This window comes from Papio anubis, chromosome 8 (assembly GCF_008728515.1).
Source record: "Papio anubis isolate 15944 chromosome 8, Panubis1.0, whole genome shotgun sequence".
Lineage (NCBI taxonomy): Eukaryota > Metazoa > Chordata > Mammalia > Primates > Cercopithecidae > Papio > Papio anubis.
The window spans coordinates 14,864,271-14,882,027 of NC_044983.1; the positions used below are offsets into that span (position 1 = coordinate 14,864,271).

General features: G+C 37.8%; 1 long non-coding RNA gene across 5 annotated transcripts in view; it reads right to left on the reverse strand.

Moving 5' to 3' along the window:
- LOC103886655 overlaps positions 1-17,071 on the reverse strand; it is a 34,766-nt gene extending 17,695 nt beyond the window's left edge. For 3 of the 5 annotated variants that reach the window (XR_002523712.2, XR_002523710.2, XR_002523711.2), the window contains exons 1-2: positions 15,546-17,071; positions 13,278-13,372 (exon numbers count right to left, since the gene is read on the reverse strand). This is a non-coding gene — a long non-coding RNA (uncharacterized LOC103886655). Of the gene's footprint in view, positions 1-5,681; positions 5,751-13,277; positions 13,373-15,545 lie in introns of all 5 variants that reach the window. The other 2 variants (XR_002523713.2, XR_002523714.2) reach the window with 2 other exon arrangements.
- Positions 17,072-17,757: the final 686 nt, after the last annotated feature.

Genomic DNA, 17,757 nt, shown 5'->3' on the forward strand with positions numbered 1-17,757 from the left:
CTCCCTAGTAGCTGGGATTACAGGCATCCGCCACCATGCTCGGCTAATTTTTGTATTTTTAGTAGAGATGGGGTTTCACTATGTTGGCCAGGCTGGTCTCAGACTCCTGACCTCAGGTGATCTGCCCGTCTCAGCCTCCCAAAGTGCTACAGTTACAGGCATGACCACCACACCCAGCAATTTTAGCTTTTATATTTAAGTCTATGTACCATTTCAATGTAATTTTTGTTGATGTTGGGAGGTAAGAGTTGATTATTGGGTTTCTGCATGTGGTTACATGATTGTTCCCAAACCATTTGTTGCAAAGATTATACTTTTCCCCATTGAACACACTCTATTAACCTCTTTTTCTATCCTTACACCAAAATCACACTCTCTTGCTCACTGCACATTTATATACTAAGTTTTAAAATCAGTTAATGAAGACCTCCAACTTTCTTCTTTTTCAACATTGTGTCAGAATTTCTATGTCCTTCGCATTTCCATATAAATTTTAGAATAATGTTAATTGCCTGAACAAAAGGCTTTCTAAGGTTTTGGTTATTATTGTGTTACATATGTAGATTATTTTGAGGATAATTAATAACATTGAAACTTATGATCAAAACACAGTATATTCTCCAATTATTTAGGCCTTCTTTAAGTTATCTTAGCAATGATCAGTAGTTTTCCAAGTATGGGTCTTGAGAATCTTTCGTTAAGTGTTTTCCTCATTATTCCAATGCTATTTTTAATGTACTTTTTAAATTTATATTCCTAATTGTTTGCCACCCATATATACAAATACAATTTAATTTTGTATCTGTATCTTGTCATCTGTAGATATAATTGGTTTTACTTCTCCCTTTTTTATCGGCATGACTTTTGTTTGTTTATCTTGCCTATTGCGTTGAATAAGAACCTCTAGTACAATAAGTGAACAAAAGTAATTAAAGCAGACATCCTTATTTTCTTTCTGTCCTTGGAAGGAAAGCATTCAGTCTTTCACCATTAAGTTTGATGTTAACTGTAGGTTTCTCACAGATACCCTTTATTAGGTTAACAAAGCTTCCTTCTCTGCTAATAGTGTTTTTTTCAGAAATGAATGTTGGATTTTGCCAAAGCTTCTTCCACATCTACTGAGGTGATCATGTGGTTCGTCTGTAATCTGTTAATGTGGTGAATTACATAGGTTTATTTTCAGTGTTAAACCAACCTTGCCGTCTTGGATGAATTCTACTGGATCATTATGTGGTATCTTTTTAAAGTACTGTTAGGTTTGGCTGGGCGTTGTGGCTCATGCCTGTAATCCCAGCACTTTGGGAGGCCAAGGTGGGTGGATCACTTGAGGCCAGGAGTCTGAGACCAGTCTGGCCAACATGGTGAAACCCCGTCTCCACTGAAAATACAAAAATTAGCTAGTGCCCACCTGTAATGCCAACTGCCTGGGAGACTGAGGCAGAAGAATTGCTTGAATCCGGGAGGTAGAGGTTGCAACGAGCCAAGATCGCCACTGCACTCCAGCCTGGGCAACAGAGCAAGACCTTGTCTCAAAAAAAAAAAAAAAAAAGTTGGGTTCAATTTACTAAACTTTTTGCAAAATGTGTGCATCCATGTTTATTTAGCCATTGGTTTATAGTTCCCTTGAAATTTCTTTGGAAAGATTTTCTGGAAAACGTTGTATCGAATTGGTACTATTTATTTGACATGATTAACACATATTAACATATTTTAACTCTTAATCTCCATGAAAACAATATGAAGCGGACCATTATCATCATTTTACAGAGTGATAAATTCCCTTGCACAAGGGTCATAACTTATGGGGCCAGAATCAAAACTTTGTCAGTCTAATAAAGACCAACTACTTCACTATACTAATTGCAAGTACAGTCAAAATGAAATCAATACCTTTAATATATAAGTAGTATATATTTGATAATCCCATTTAAGCTTGTATTGTTCATAGACTGAGATCTTGGCAGAAAGAGTGGAGGACCTTTGCTAAGGATATATCTAGTTCTTTGGAAATAACAGTATCTAACAGCATGTTAAAATAGGAAACTTTTCTTGCCCCAACTTTTGGTGAGGTCCCCAAAGGCTCAGAAACAAAATTAAACGTTCAAATTTGCAAAAATGATGTTTAAAAGCTTTTTATGAGCCTTAGTTCCCAATCAGTCAAGGGGTGGTAGTAGAAGAGGCTGAAATATGTGAAAGCTGGATAGTTGAGGCATTCTCCCACCTACTCCTCTTTGCCAGAAGTCTAGAAAGAGGAGATTTGAGAAGACCACCTGTAGCGCTACCTATTGTGTGAGAAGCAAAGAAGCTGGTGTCTGACTTAAGGCTGAGTAGAGCAAATGCAGAAATCTATCCTGTGAGCTGCTTACAATGTCAGGACAAGAAAAGCCAGTAAAGAAGGCAGCTATTCTTTCATTATTTAGATTGGCAATGATGCATGAGTTGCCTGAGAGAAAAGTGGATGTTCTGGAAGAAGTTCAACAGGTCAAAGCCCCCTGAAGAGCTCATTCCCAAAAAATAAAAATGAGAAACAAAACAAACAGCTAGGGTAAGGGGACCTCAGCAATAAGAAGCTATGGGTGGTAACTTTGGGTGTTGATGCCTGTTGTGAGACCTCGATTCTTTTCTTCTTAGTTTAAAATAATGTAAACAAGCGACACACAGGAAAAGAGATGCAGCATAGAGTAATTCATTGCAAAGGAAAAACAAATATTTTGAAAGTTAAGTGCAGAATAGGCAATACACACTGAGAGGGGAGTCAGGATGACCTGCCTGTGAGGATGAGACAGCAAAGACTGGCACTAGAAAGACTCCCGTTATGGGAATCTTACATAATTATCCATGAGCAAGCAGGAAGAGGTGTCTGGGTGGTCCTCTGGGCACATAGGCACAGTAGCTGTACAAGTTTCTTCATATGTCATGTATCTCATTAGCATTTTAAATCTCCACTCAGGGTGTGTGTTTTTTAGTATTATAGTGAGCACAGGGTCAGTCTGAGGACAGATAAAATCAAAGTGCACATGCTCCCTACAGGGGAAATTCCCTACTGGAGATAGCTTTGCTTGAATGAGCTGCACTACAGTGCAAATGAGGGGGCTTATTGTTTTGACTGTATGGTCACCATGGTAGATGCATCCCAAGGACACCATAGTGGATGCATCCCAAGGACATGGCTATTTCCATGACTATCTATCCTGCCCCACAGAGGCTCTGAGGATGAATTACAAGAAGTTAGCTGGAGAGTGAATCTCCCATGAGAGGATTGCAGCAGAGGGCAGCCAAGAACTCACCCCACAAAAAAAAAAAAAAAAAATCCTATTTGAACATCCATCGTTCTCAAAGAAAAAAAAAAAAAAGGTACATCTATTAGGTATGCTTCATTTAAAAATTGTGAATCATTATCTATAAGTATGATTGGTCATAGGGGTGTGTGTGTGTCTTAGGTTTTGATAATGCTTTTATGTTGGCTTTGTACAAGGAATGTTCTGTTGTGGCACAAGTAATACTGTTTTCTTCTGGTCTTACCACCTTAGATGAGACTTAAAGAGGCCCAGAGAACAGCCTGTGTTCTTGGTAAAACCACCTTTCCTACTCACTCTCACCTACAAACCCCTACAGCATTCTCATTGACCACCGTAAAGTAACTTACAGGCCAGTGACAAAAAGTAGTCTATTATATGGAACATATAATTCACTGTTCCCTCGTTGCTCCCAAGAGCCCAACATTATGCCTTCATTCCACTCACCTCAACAATCCAATCTTATCAAACACACTGCTCTACCAGATTTTTAACCTCCTAACACTTGGTACATCCACAATCTAAATCCAATACCCAACCTCTCCCAAGTCCCCTATATTCCTTCTCTGAAACTCATATTCATCAGTGTAATCTATAATATCTTCAGCCTCTTCTTTGAGCATTATTCGTCCTTCTTCATGAACGCAGTCTGTCTTCTAGGAACACTGATATTCTGTAACTCTCTCAAGTAGAAGTGATTTTTCTCCATACTATATGTGCCACCAAACCTAAAGGTAGATTAGATGTCAGACTTTTTCCTTCTTGCTACATCCAAACATCTTACCCCCTATTTCTTAAAACTCCCTTGATAATTCAGAGCACATGCCATCAGAACATGACGCCCTTAATGTGCTGAGAACTGTAGCACTCAGCTATGACTTACTTTCAACTGCTATCATCAATTTCGGTAACTCACTATGCCTGTAGAGTCAACATCTTGCCCCTCCAGTTTCTTAACCTCTTTGCTTTCCATAATTTTCTCCTACATCCTGCCTCTTGCACTAACAACTACACCATCTTCAATATCTGGGTTTCGATCACCCCCTTCTCTGATAATTACTTCCTATGATGACTTCCAATTAAGTTGGAATTATGATCATTGGAATTATGGAAGGGATATGGAATTATAATAATTCCAGTAAGCTTCACTCCTATTACTCAATGCAATGTCAAACTCACTGTATCTGTCAATCCACTGAGCTGGCCACCTTTTTATGCTCCAACATGCATCTCATGCCCTCCCTTCCCTCCTTACCCTGCTTAGATCCCATGACCTACCATCAAAATGACTACCGCACATACCCTCAGCCCCTTCATCCACTTTTTCTTCTTTACACTCATCTAACAAAATATCAACCCTGATTAAATTCAATTCCAAGTACAGCTCCAAGTTCTACATGTTTATTCATCTCTTAATTGATTGGATTTCTACATTAAGTACTTTTTCCAGGAAGAATTCATGGATGCTGTATTCCGTAGGTCCTTGCATTTCCGAGACCATCCATCTGTAATCTTCCTACCTTAACTGAAATAAGCCAGGTATCAATATTTTTATTCAAATTTTTTTTCTCTCTCAACAGTCTAAATATTCCTCCACTGTCCTCTGGCACTGAAAGCTTGCATGGAAAAGTTCTGAAACCAGTCTGGTGTTTAGTTCACTTTTTCTCTTGAATCCTGAACATTTAAGTATCCCTAAGAATCAGTAAGTTCGCCTTATATAGATTGATATTGATCGCCATGGAACATGGTGCACCTTTCCATTTTCAGATGTTACAACTTACTGATTTCTTTATAGTGGAAAAGCTGGGTTGTAGGGGTGGTTGTTTTACACTATATCTTGGAATATTTTTCTGTGTGTTTTTTTTTAAATCCAGAAGAGGTTTTTTATTATATTGACCATATTTTCTGTAAATTCTTTCATGCTCTATCTTTTTTCTTTGCATTATCTGAGTTATTTCCAGCCTCTCTGTCATGGTTTAATTTTGAACAATGCCTACCTCACTATTTTTTATTAGTTCCAATATTATGTCTTTTTATAGTCAATTCATTTCCCTAGTTCTCCCATACTATTCTCTTGTCTGTTATCTTTTCATCTTTGAGTTATGGTTTTATATATTCTATACATTTTATAATTTCTTTAAAAATGCAAAGCATTAGTTGTGAATGTTTTTCTTTTGCTTTCTAGGGCATGTTCTCATTTGGAGTACTACACATGAGAAGGTCATTTATTTCATTTTTTAAATAATGATAGGAACTTCTCATAGTTGTTATCCTATTTCTTCTCATTTTGCTCATATTAGATATGGCAGCTCTTCTCTTTGCCCATGTGTGAGCTCTTTTTGAATCTCTTCTTATCTTATCTGCAATCTAAGAGTGTTGTCTTACCTTCAGAGGGTCAGCATGAAGACTGGGTACTGAAAGGTCACACTCACTCTGCTCTTCTTTTATCTGAGACTGAGAAGGTAGAGAGAGGAAACTATGGGCAGTTAGGAAGGATGAAGTTACTCTCTTCTCTATTTTCTTGTTGATTTTTTAAAATCCTGTTGTGTATTTTGTTTTTTCCAGTGAAACATTGACTTATTTCCTTAATTTGGAGTGAGCTGCTGAATCTTATCTCTACAAAATATCACTCATTCTTATTAGGCTTTTTTCCTCTTTCAACTGAATATTAAGCTTCTAAGTTCAAATGGGAGTCTTTTAGGCTAGCCATTAATCTTTTCCTGCTCTGTAAATGGGAAGATAAAAAATATTATGAGAGATTAAATTAGTAAATCTAGTTAGATTTTATCTCAGAATGAAAATACAAGCTGGAAAGTTGGAGAATGCTGTACAACCCTTCTAAACTCCAACATGTTCATAAGCTCAACTTTCTGAAATTGATATTAATATTGTCATTTCTTACTAACAAAGACTGCAGAGAAGCTTTAGGGATTCTTTTTTTCCTTTCTTTTTATTTCATCCTATTGACAAATAGGAAACATCTCCACTATACCATGATCTTAAGCACTCCTTTCAAACTCATATCTAGCCCTTCTTCCTAACCCATTTAGGGGGTAAAAAGTTGCTGAGTTCAAAGTCCTAACATCCTAAAGGACTTCTTTCTAACTTAAGTACTAAAAAAATTCTTATCAAAGCATATATGGATTTACGATATCAAAGGCTTCCATAGAAACCTCTAATTTGACTCAGATGAAAAGTTTAGTCCTATTAAAATGAAAACATTAAAGCAATAAGGTAAAAGCATCATTTCCATTGCTTTAGTAACCAGTGGCTTCTAAGTGACCTTTAAATTTGAATCTCTTTTAAAAACCAGAAACAGCCCGGGCACAGTGGTTCACGCCTGTAATCCCAGCACTTTGGGAGGCCAAGGCAGGCGGATCATGAGGTCAGGAGATCGAGACCATCCTGGCTAACACAGTGAAACCCCATCTCTACTAAAATAAAAAAAATTAGCCGGGTGTGGTGGCGGGCAGCTGTAGTCCCAGCTACTCGGGAGGCTGAGACAGGAGAATGTTGTGAACCCGGGAGGCGGAGCTTGCAGTGAGCAGAGATGGGGCCACTGCACTCCAGCCTGGGCGACAGAGCAAGACTCCATCTCAAAAAAAAAAAAATGTGTTCGTCAATGGATGAGATAAACAAAATGTGGTGTGTGTGTGTGCGCGCACACACACACACTTCAGTGGTATAAAAAGAATGAAATCCTGTCTTTTGCCGCAACATGGATGGAACTGGAGGCCATTACCTTAAGTAGAATAACTCAGAAACGTAAAGACAAATACTGTATGTTCTCACTTAGAAGTGGGAGCTGAACAATGTCTACACATGGACATGGAGTGTGGAATAATAGACATTGGAGATTCAAAAGGGTGGCGGGGTGGGAAGGAGGTGAAGAATGAGAAATTACTTAATAGGAACAATACACACTGTTGGAGTGACAGTTACACTAAAAGCCCAGGCTGCACCCCTAAATTAAATATCCATGTAACAAAATTGCACTGTTAACCCTTAACTATATACAAATAAACAAAAAGAACTTGTCTATTCTTTCCTCTCCTGCTTCATTTCTACATGTTAAATCCTATTTAGCCTTCAAGGCTTGGATCAAATATGCTGGGACAAAGCCTTCTTTGGGATTCTATAAATCTCCTCTCTAGATGACTTTTTAGTTATTATTTATTATTATTCTCAGTTTATGGTTAATAAATATATTTATTATTTTATTATTATATAATTACTATTATTACTATTCTTATTTTATACTTATTATATTATTATTGTCATTTGAGTACTCTCGTTTATACTTTCTATAAATTCCTTGAGAGCAAGTTTGCTGTGAAGGGATTTATAGAGTGAGAGTACAAATGAGACTAATGAGTTGACCATAAAATAAAAATGTCACGCTCATTTTCGTTTTCAAACTCAGAGCTCATGACCTGCTATGGTTTGAATATTTGTGTCCCCGCCAAGATTCATACGATGAAACCTATTCACCAATGTGATGATGGTGGGAGGTAGGGCATGACGGCAGAGCCTTCTTGAATGGAATTAGTACCCCGATGAAAAAGGTCCTCAGAGAGCTGCCGCTCCCCTTCCACCATGTGAGACACAGCAAGAAGACACCATCTGTGAGAAAGGGCCTTCACCAGACACTCAACCTGCCAGCACCTTGATCTCAGACTTCCCAGTAGGAGAAATTCTGGAAAAAATGTATTTTTCCAGAAAGGGGAAAAATAAATTTCTGTTGTTTATAAGCTATCCAGTTTATGGTATTTTGTTACAGCAATTAAAACAGACTAAGACAGGCTCTATCAATAATAACTTCTGCATCGTCTGAAAGCTCAGCGACAGCAAGAACCAAGTAGGCCTTATTGATCAGAACTGTATCACCACCACTTGACATAGTGCCCTTAGCTAACTATTTTGAAATGAATGTTAAATAAAGGAGTAATTACTGAATTGATTTAAGTCTTCATTGTTAGTTTTAATTTGAAAGACATTTAAAATTCACTGTTTGGTCAGAATATACAGCAATGAATGAAGTTTGAGGAAATTATTTATATGTAGTGGCCACAGGGGTGTGTCTTCACATAATGACATCCTTTGCCAAAAGTAATCCAACAGAAAAAAACACATCCTTGTTTGGTTATCTGGCATTAAAAAATAATGTAAGGCCAGTCACAGTGGCTCATGCCTGTAATCCCAGCACTTTGGGAGGCTGAGGCAGGAGGATCATTTGAGGCCAGGAGTTCCAGACCAGCCTGGGCAAATGGCAAAACCTCATCTCTATCAAAACTACACAAATTAACCAGGCATGGTGGCACAAGTCAGTAATCCTAGCTAGTCAGGAGACTAAGGCATGAGAATCATTTAAACCTGGGAGGCAGAGGTTGCAGTGGCCCAAGATCGCACTGCTGCACTCCAGCCTGGGCAACAGAGTGAGACTTCATCTAAAAAAATTAATAATAATAACAATAATCATAATTTAACAGTGAAGATTCTATCTTTGGTTATCACACATCAACACAAATAATTCATAATTTTGCTCAAACGCTAAGAGAAATTACATTCATCTCTGTATCCAGCTGCCAATAAAGTTTCAAAAATCTATGAAATTATGATACACAAAATATCTGTATGAGTTAATATTGCTAACACTTGTGGTGGTTACAAGAGAGGGGGATGTTGTTGACTTGCTGTAGTTTTATCATTCACGTAGACATGATCTTCAAAGGGTGAGAAAATACAAATGTCTGTAATTGTCTTTTCCTAACTTGTTAATAACAGTCATATTTGTTTAATTCCTTCTAGTTTGTGAAATTATTCCATGCATTAACTTATCAAAGTAACCAAAAGTCATTGACAGCTGATCCAGAAAAGAATGTAGATGGCTGGAGTAGCATGCAGGAAATTCAAGACTTTAGTTTCCTCATCTGTAAACTAGATAGTTGCAATATATGATCTTTGAGGGCCCGTGGGTTCTAACCTTTCATTATTTTTAACAATATTTGTAAGTTGAGCTAGGGAACTAACCAAAAAGAAAAAGTTTCAGAATGTTTCGAAGTCATGTCAGCCTTCAAGCTAAAATTACAGCCTCCTATTCCAGAGTAACTTTTATTTTAAAGAATGCAACACTTTGCGAGTGTTTACATGCTTTTATGGTTCAATAAACCTTTAGGTTCACTGTTTTATAGACCAAATCAATCCAGCCTGGTTTGTCTGTGTAAATAAAGTTTTATTGGAACACAGCCACACCCACTCATTCACATATTGTCTATGGCTATTTTTGCACAATAATAATAGAGTTAAGTAGTTGCAACAGAGACCTTACAGTCCAGCGAAGCCTAGGATATTTACTATCTGGTTCACTGCAGAAAAAGTTTGCCAACCCTTGCTTTAAAACAATAACTTATTTGCATGTATTGTTAAAATGTTAGTTCTTCCCCTCCCCCCCAAAAAAAAACTTTAAGAGAAGTGAACTTATTTCAACTTTTCTGATCAACCCTTAGCAATTTGTAAATTTATATTAGTAGTACAAGTTAAAATTATTTTTAAAAATTAATTTAAATGTAATTATGTTTCTATGAATCTAATATATAAATTTTTACAATTTTCTAATGTTTGCAATATTTGAAAAACACACTCGCAAGTAAAACTGCCCAAAATATCTTTCCTTTGTGAGTTCAGTATTCCGGTGAATCCTGTTCGGTAATATTTTTATTGATCAGTAGAGGGCGTGCTTGACTCAACGTAATTGTATGTACAGCGTACGCACAATTTAGCCTGGAAACAACAGGTCGAAGGCTGCCATGAAGGAAGTTAAGGGAGAAATTATGCTATTTTTGTGACGTTAGTGAAAAAGATTACAATACAAGAAAACTGGTCTATTACCATTTAACTGAAGGTAATGTTTTCCTCCTGAGAAGAAAATTACTCATCTACTCTCATCTTTTCTCCTCTTAGCATTGGTTTGCAGGAACCTTGAATATTTTCAACAAGAGATAGCAACAGTTTGGCTACAGAAAACGGGATTTTTTTTTCCGCCAAGATGATACAGCACATCTTGTGATAGTGGCTACTCTCTCCACCCTCCATCTCTTTGCATTGTTGCCTGTGTACGGTTGCCATTAGCATTGAGAGAGCCATTGTCCATTGTAAGAAAATATAAAAGAAGATCATTAGAAGTTCAGGTTTCTGTAGTGGCTCTCTGGGTTTTTTGATCAACACAGAGGCTGTCTGAAAAGTGAAACATTTCCAAGGAGAATGTGCTGCCGAACTAAAGAATGCTAGGCCCCTAAAAAGAGTCTGAAAAAAACCCACCTACCAGCAGGCTAGACAAAGGGTGCAGGTTGCGGCCTCTTCTTTGAAAGACCTGATTAATGTGAGGTCTTGTTACCTGCTTTATCACTGTTTTGTTATGAGTGAAAGGTTTCAGCATTCTTAATTTGTCTTGCGGATGGGAAAAGGAAAGGCAAACTTGCCTGATGGGGGTCTGAGGGTGAGGTAGATCCATTTGCCCTCAGTGAAAAATAACAGACACAAAAGACACAGTTGATTCTACAGATTCATCCTGAATGTTTTTTTCTGAAAAATCAGAGCCCACAGCACTCATTTCTTAGCCACTTATCTTGAAGAATAAGGTATAGGCTCCAGCAGTTGCAGAAAATAAAAGTTATTCATTATGCTAAAGCAAAAATAGATTCAAAGAACTAAATAGGAAAAAAAAAATCAGTTTTAGGAACTAAAGGACAGGCGTAGAAAGATTAAAATGAGGTAATGATTTCACCTCATCATTGTAATTCCTGTTATTTAGTGTGTTATTCTAAAGCACATTTAGGCGTAAGGTCTCTAGAAATAATCATCTTCTCGTGATATGTGCAATTTCAAAATTAATCACAAAGCAGTTTTCATACCATCTACAAAATTAGAACATATAAACCAAGCTTTGGAGTTTTTTAAATGAGAAGCAGAATGTGGGCTTTTTACCGTATTTTACCTCTGGTTCCCCGAAATTTAAGTCTTAAGAAAATATTAGGAGATGTATGGTACAGTTAATAGCAGATATCCAATATGTATTTTCAGTGAGTGAAGAGAGAAGGATAAGATGCTTATGCTGGCTACGTGTTTCATGAACATTGTCTAATGAGGATGAAAACATAACAGCTCATGGTACTTGGATTACTGTACTGCCAGTCACAGACAGCAAGTGAAACATATCGTTGGGTTGTAACGTGAAAAATACCCCATAATAAGTAAATAAATGAGACATAGTATTAAAAATACATGGCTTCTGACCCAGATAGCTAGCTGTTCCACAAATAGTAGCTAGTAGTCATTATAGTGTAAGTACAATTTAGTTTAATTGAATGTATTTTGTCACCTTTTTATTAGTATTTTGATCTCATTTCTTTTTTTTTTTTATTTCTAATATAAATTATCCTAGCCTTTTGCTACTCATTATGGCTAGACTTTGGCATACATAAGAGAGAAAGTGATTGCAAATACCTATACCTACCTTTATGTGTCTATATTTGTATGCATACACAAAACTTTTTGCTGAAACAGATTAATTTTTGGTGGAACACATTAGCTCAGTGGTTAATCGTTTTTGTTTCTTTTGCAATATTTAATGCCTTGAATAACAAAGTTATACAATTAGATTGTGTATACACTACGTTGTGAGCTCATTACAAGATGCATGTGTTTCTGATTTTTATATTCCCCAAGCCCAGTAGAGCTCTCACATGAAAGTCTGCTTTCAAAAAAGGTTTACCAAATGAGTGAACGTTGATCAGATACGACCAAACTTTTAAATTATTTCCTGACTCAACCAGTTATTTTTTATAAAGAAGATACAAATTCCCATTTTCCGAAAGCATATAACAGCTTCTCCTAGGTCTCATATCACCTAATAAGCACTCCATAATCTCTCTGAGTCCACCGTGGAAAGTATTAGTTCAGTGAAGGGAACTTTGTCAATTTAAAGCATGCAACAAGAATTATTGTCTCACGAGGAACAGAGTTCCATAAGATCAAAAAGAGAAGTAGAAATGCATATATACATACATACTTGTTCTAATGAGACTACTGGTCATGCCTGGTTGCCTTGAGTAGTGCCGTGGAAGCATCTTGATGTGGGCTTGAGAGAAGTGTGGGCTTAAATCCTCACTCTGAGTTAACCTGAGCAAGAAACCTAACCTCTTTGAGACTCAATTTCCATGTCTGGAAAACAATGATAATAATATCTCACTATATTTCCTGGGGATCCTGGCAGATTTGATGGCCCTTCCTTCTGCCATCTGGACGGAAACTACACATCATTTGGAAGCATTTGTTACTCTTCCAAACCACCAAGGCTTAAAAAGTTAGAAATCACTACATATTGCATGTTGAGCTCAGCTCACTTGCAAATTCCTGCTTTGAGGGCAATAGCTGAGTCCTTTAGGATTTTCTCAGAAGTCCCAGGACTATCCCCAGAGAAGGCACATTCTCCCTCAGTTTTGTTTTAATTTATTGAGTTAGTAAGCAAGCCCTTCTGTGTGGCAGTCACTGTTTGAAGCACTTTGCTAACAATCACTGATTTGATCCTCTGAGGTTAATGCCACCCCATGAAATAGGGCTCTGCAGTCTTGTTCTATCTAGTAATCCCTTCTTCATTCTTAAATAATTCAGCCTTCATTCCTAAAGTAAATGTGGAGCGATGGCAGTAGTTGTTAACTGCAAGGACAAGCTTTCAGTGCACTACAGAAAATTTAATGGAGACTATTCAAAAAATAATAATTTGGAATTTTATCTTCAGAGAAGACAAATTTCTTCCACCTCACCAAAGCCCTGCAATTGTCAGGAGAAATTTCCTGTCAGCAAGGCCAGATCCAGGAGAAGGGCCCAGATGTCTGTCTGCTAAACTAAACACCATTTGGCATCTCTCTCATTTTTACTGAAGCTTCGAAGTAAATAGTTCTAGAAGCAGATCTAGTAAATTACCTGAGGACTGAAACGTCTTTGATATTTGTCTTGGGAACACAGCAACATACTTCTTTGTCTCCTTCAGAACATTAGCTTCACTGCTTCTCAGAACCCTAAATGAAAGAAACAATGACAGATGGATTGGACAGCGAGCCTCACTTCCCTGGCACTGAATACAGACCAAAGTAGCCCAAGTACCCCTTTCCAAAGTCTTGAGACTGAAAAAATATATACATGATATGCATATGTATTCATATTTATTTATTAACTTCTTGGTTACACTAGAGCTGCTTTGTTAGAATATTTTAATATTAGAATAATACAGTGGTTATGATAGCAGGTTTGATTAAGAAGGTTACCTTGATTAGGATCCAAACTCAACCACTTACTAGCCGTGTAAATCTGGACAAGCTGTGTAAATCTTTTTGCCTCAGTTTCCCCAGTTGTAAAATAATTATAATAGAACCTACCTCAAAAAGTATGTTGTAAAGATTAAACGTTAATGCATCTAAAGCACTTAATATGTACCTAACTCATAGTAAATACTCAATAAATGATAGCTACCTGTATAACTCTTCTCCTGGGCCATTCACTGTAATTGAGCTAAATTTCTCTTTGTCAAGCAGGAAATGTACTGTTTTCCTAAAGTGTTTTTTGAAGCCCACTAGTCCCCGAAGTCTGACAAAAAGGAATTCTCTTTTTCATCTAATTTTGGGAAACATTACACTCACCTTGGAAATTCAAAATACACAGAAATATACTAAGGACTTTGACACATTTGTAATTTAAAAGTCTGTTTCATTTTGTTTAATATGATGAATCCCAAATATATAAGACCTCTTGACCCTTGAATTTAACAGTCACTCACTCATTTTTATTAATTCAGCTGTATACTCTTAATTTTAAGGTCTTAATTTTCTTGAAATGAGACCATTTCATTTTTCTTTCTTTCTTTTTCTTTTGAGACAAAACCTCACTCTGTCATCGAGGCTGGAGTGCCATGGCATGATCCTGGCTCACTGCCACCTCTGCTTCCCAGGTTCAAGCAATTCTCCTGCCTCAGCCTCCCCAGTAGCTGGGACTACAGGCACCTGCCACCACGCCTGTCCAATTTTTGTATTTTTAGTAGAGATGTGGTTTCACCATATTGGCCAGGTTGGTCTTGAACTCCTGACCTTGTGATCCACCTGCCTCAGCTTCCCAAAGTGCTAGGATTACAGGCATGAGCCACCATGCCCAGCTGAGACCATTTCATTTTTCTTTAACATACATGGGACAGCAAACCATTGAAAGCACACAGGTATCCTGAGATGAAGAGATCATTCTGGGCTATCTGAGTGGGTCCTAAAGCCAATGACAACTGTCCTTATAAGAGAAAGGTAGAGGGAGATTTGAGACACAGATGTGGAGAAGACACCATATAAGAGAAGCAATGTGGTCACAGAGGCAGAAATGGGAGGGATGTGGCCACAAAGCAAGGAATGCCAGCAGCCACCAGAAGCCAGAAGAGACAAGAAATGAATACTCCCCTAGAGCAGGGGTCCCTAGTCCCCATGCCATGGACAGCACTGGTCTGCCACCTGTTAGGAACTGGGTTGCACAACAGGAAATGAGAGGTGGGTAAGCAAGCAAAGCTTCATCTGTATGTACAGCCATTCCCATTGCTTGCATTACCCCCTGAACTCCGCCTCCTGTCAGATCAGCAGCAGAATTCTTCGTAGATTCTCATAGGAGCACAATTTCTATTGTGAACTGCGCATGCAGGGGATCTAGGGTCCACACTCTTTATGAGAATCTAATGCCTGATGATCTGTCACTGCCTCCCGTCACCTGCAGATGGGGTCGTCTAGTTGTAGGAACAAGCTTAGGGCTCCCACTATTCTTCATTATGATTAGTTGTACAGTTATTTCATTATATATTACAATGTAATAATAATAGAAATAAAGTGCACAATAAATTTAAGGTGCTTGAATCCTTCCAAAACCATCCCCATCCTCTGTCCATGGAAAAACTGTCTTCTATGAAACAGATTCCTTGTGCCAAAAAGGTTGGGGACTGACACCGTAGAGCCTCCAGAAGGAACACAGCCCTGCTGACTGGCTTTCTGACTTCTAGCTTCCAGAACTATAAGCGAATAACGTTCTGTTGTTTGAAGCCACGAAGTTTGTGGACATTTGTTATGGCATCCCTAGGAAATTAATACACCCAGTTTCACTATTGACAAAATGGTTTTAATAAAGGCACACCTTGCCCTGCCATTACCCTAACAGTGTTCTGAGGATCACCTGTGATAACGTAGGTGAGAAATCTTCCACAGCTTAAAGTACTCACACGGGTACGATGTAGCATTATCTTATTATCATGATACTGAATTCATGAACTCTTCTCCGACTGAAACAAGAATTCCAAATTCTGGTTGCTTGGCAACTTCTCGGCTTTCCCTTATTCCTTTGTTTCACTTGGTTTGGCTTGGTTTGATTTTATAAAAACTAGATCCATGATCCTCATCTCCTCCCAGTCAGTGCCCAATATGGCAAGTACTGAATTTCCTAGGAAAACCTCAGCCATACCTGTCATCCACTTCCTTCCTATGCAGGATAAATCCACAGAATTGATCTGAACAAGAACTGTTCTTCTCTCAAAACAAATCAAAGCTTAAATCAATATATACAGATTTAGATCAAAACAAACCCATTGAAATAACAGGAAAACATTAAGATAAATTAAGAGAACTAACCCAGATTGCAAAGAAACACCTTGCATTATTAAGTCACTTGCTCCAGAGACATTTAACATTATATTTCAATTTAAAAAGATGTACTGGACACATTTTAATGGCATCAGCCTCTTTGGTTTCCAAAAATAAATATATTTGCTTTCCTCAAACTTTTTCCTGAAAACCACAAGAGCTCAAACCACAAGAACAAGGGCTTTTAAGAGTAACGAAATGCAATTAGAGGCACTGTCTTCCATACAGGGAGACACATGAGAGTCCTTCTTTGTTAAGACTGGCTTCCTTAACTCACTCGAGAAAAGAAGCTGGAAGATGGTACATCTGTCAAGAAGAATATTGAAAGAGCCAACTCGGATACTCTCACTTTCTCTTTGAAACTGTGTCCATTTCCTATTCATTTCAGCAACTGACTTTACCTACTCCCCATAGTGATCAAATTTCTCTTTGCTTTTAAAGAATCTTCACTTGATAGAATCTAGACTTGACAATATGCAGCTCCAGGTAGTAAACAATGAGAGTTTCCAAGGCATCTCTGACTATGGGATTCAAATTTAAATTTATTTCTAGAAACGGATTCTTCATCTCTCAAAACATCCTAAATGTTATTGGAAATTCAATACATGTGTAGGGAACTTTGCAAACACCAAGAGGTGTTTTCATTCCAACTCATCTTTTCTGCCACACTTTCACTTCACAGTCCTCACTACCATCTGGTAGTTCTGCCAGGGTTTTTCTCCAAATTGTTTCAATTCTTTAAGTGGGTATGTTGTGAGAACAGGATTGTTTTCCAATTTTATTTATGACTTACTCTACACATATCTCAATTTAGTTCATAAGTCTCTGTAAAACTGCCCATTCCCTTATATAACATTGCTCCAAATCAAGGGTTTACAAAAGTAACTCCAATCTGGTGCACCCTATTTGCACATCATACACTCTTGTGTAAAGGTAAACAGGTAACAGGTAAAGAATGGGTGGCTGACGTGTGTAAACCCAGCACTTTGGGAGGCTGAGGCGGGTGGATCACCAGAGATCAGGAGTTTGAGACCAATCTGGCCAACGTGGTGAAACCCTGTCTCTACTAAAAATACAAAAATTGCCTGGCGTGGTGGCAAGCACCTGTAATCCCAGCTACTTGGGAGGCTGAGGCAGGAGAATCCCTTCAACCCGGGAGGCAGAGCTTTCAGTGAGCCAAGATCCCACCACTGCACTCCAGCCTGGGCAACACAGTGAAACTCCATTGCTAAAAAAAAAAAAGAGAGAGAGAGAGAGAGAATTGGGAAGAGATTTTCAATGGCATGATGAGCCCATTAGCATAAGTCTAATGAAATTCCCACAATTTTCCCTATTAGAAACCAGCATTTTATGTCTTACATAATTCATTCTACAGTTTTTAAACACCAGATATGTGTCAGGTATGTGTTTAAGGGACTAGAATATATTAGTGAATTAAAGTAACAATCTCTGCCCTCAAACGGCTTACATTCAAGTGATGGATAGTAGTCAACGCTTACTATGCATCAAGCACCGTTTTCAATATTTTATATGGATTAATGTATTTAATCCTCACAAGAATCGTATGAGATTCATAGCACCATTTAAGTGAAAGGAACACTGAGGCACAAAGAGTTAAGTGACTTACTCAGAGACACAAGAACAAAATCTGTCTCAGCTTTAACCCTCAAAGGAAAATTAAAATGCAAACATTTGCAAAAGAATATGATAAATGCCCAATGCTCAGCTCAGTGCTCAATGGAATCTAA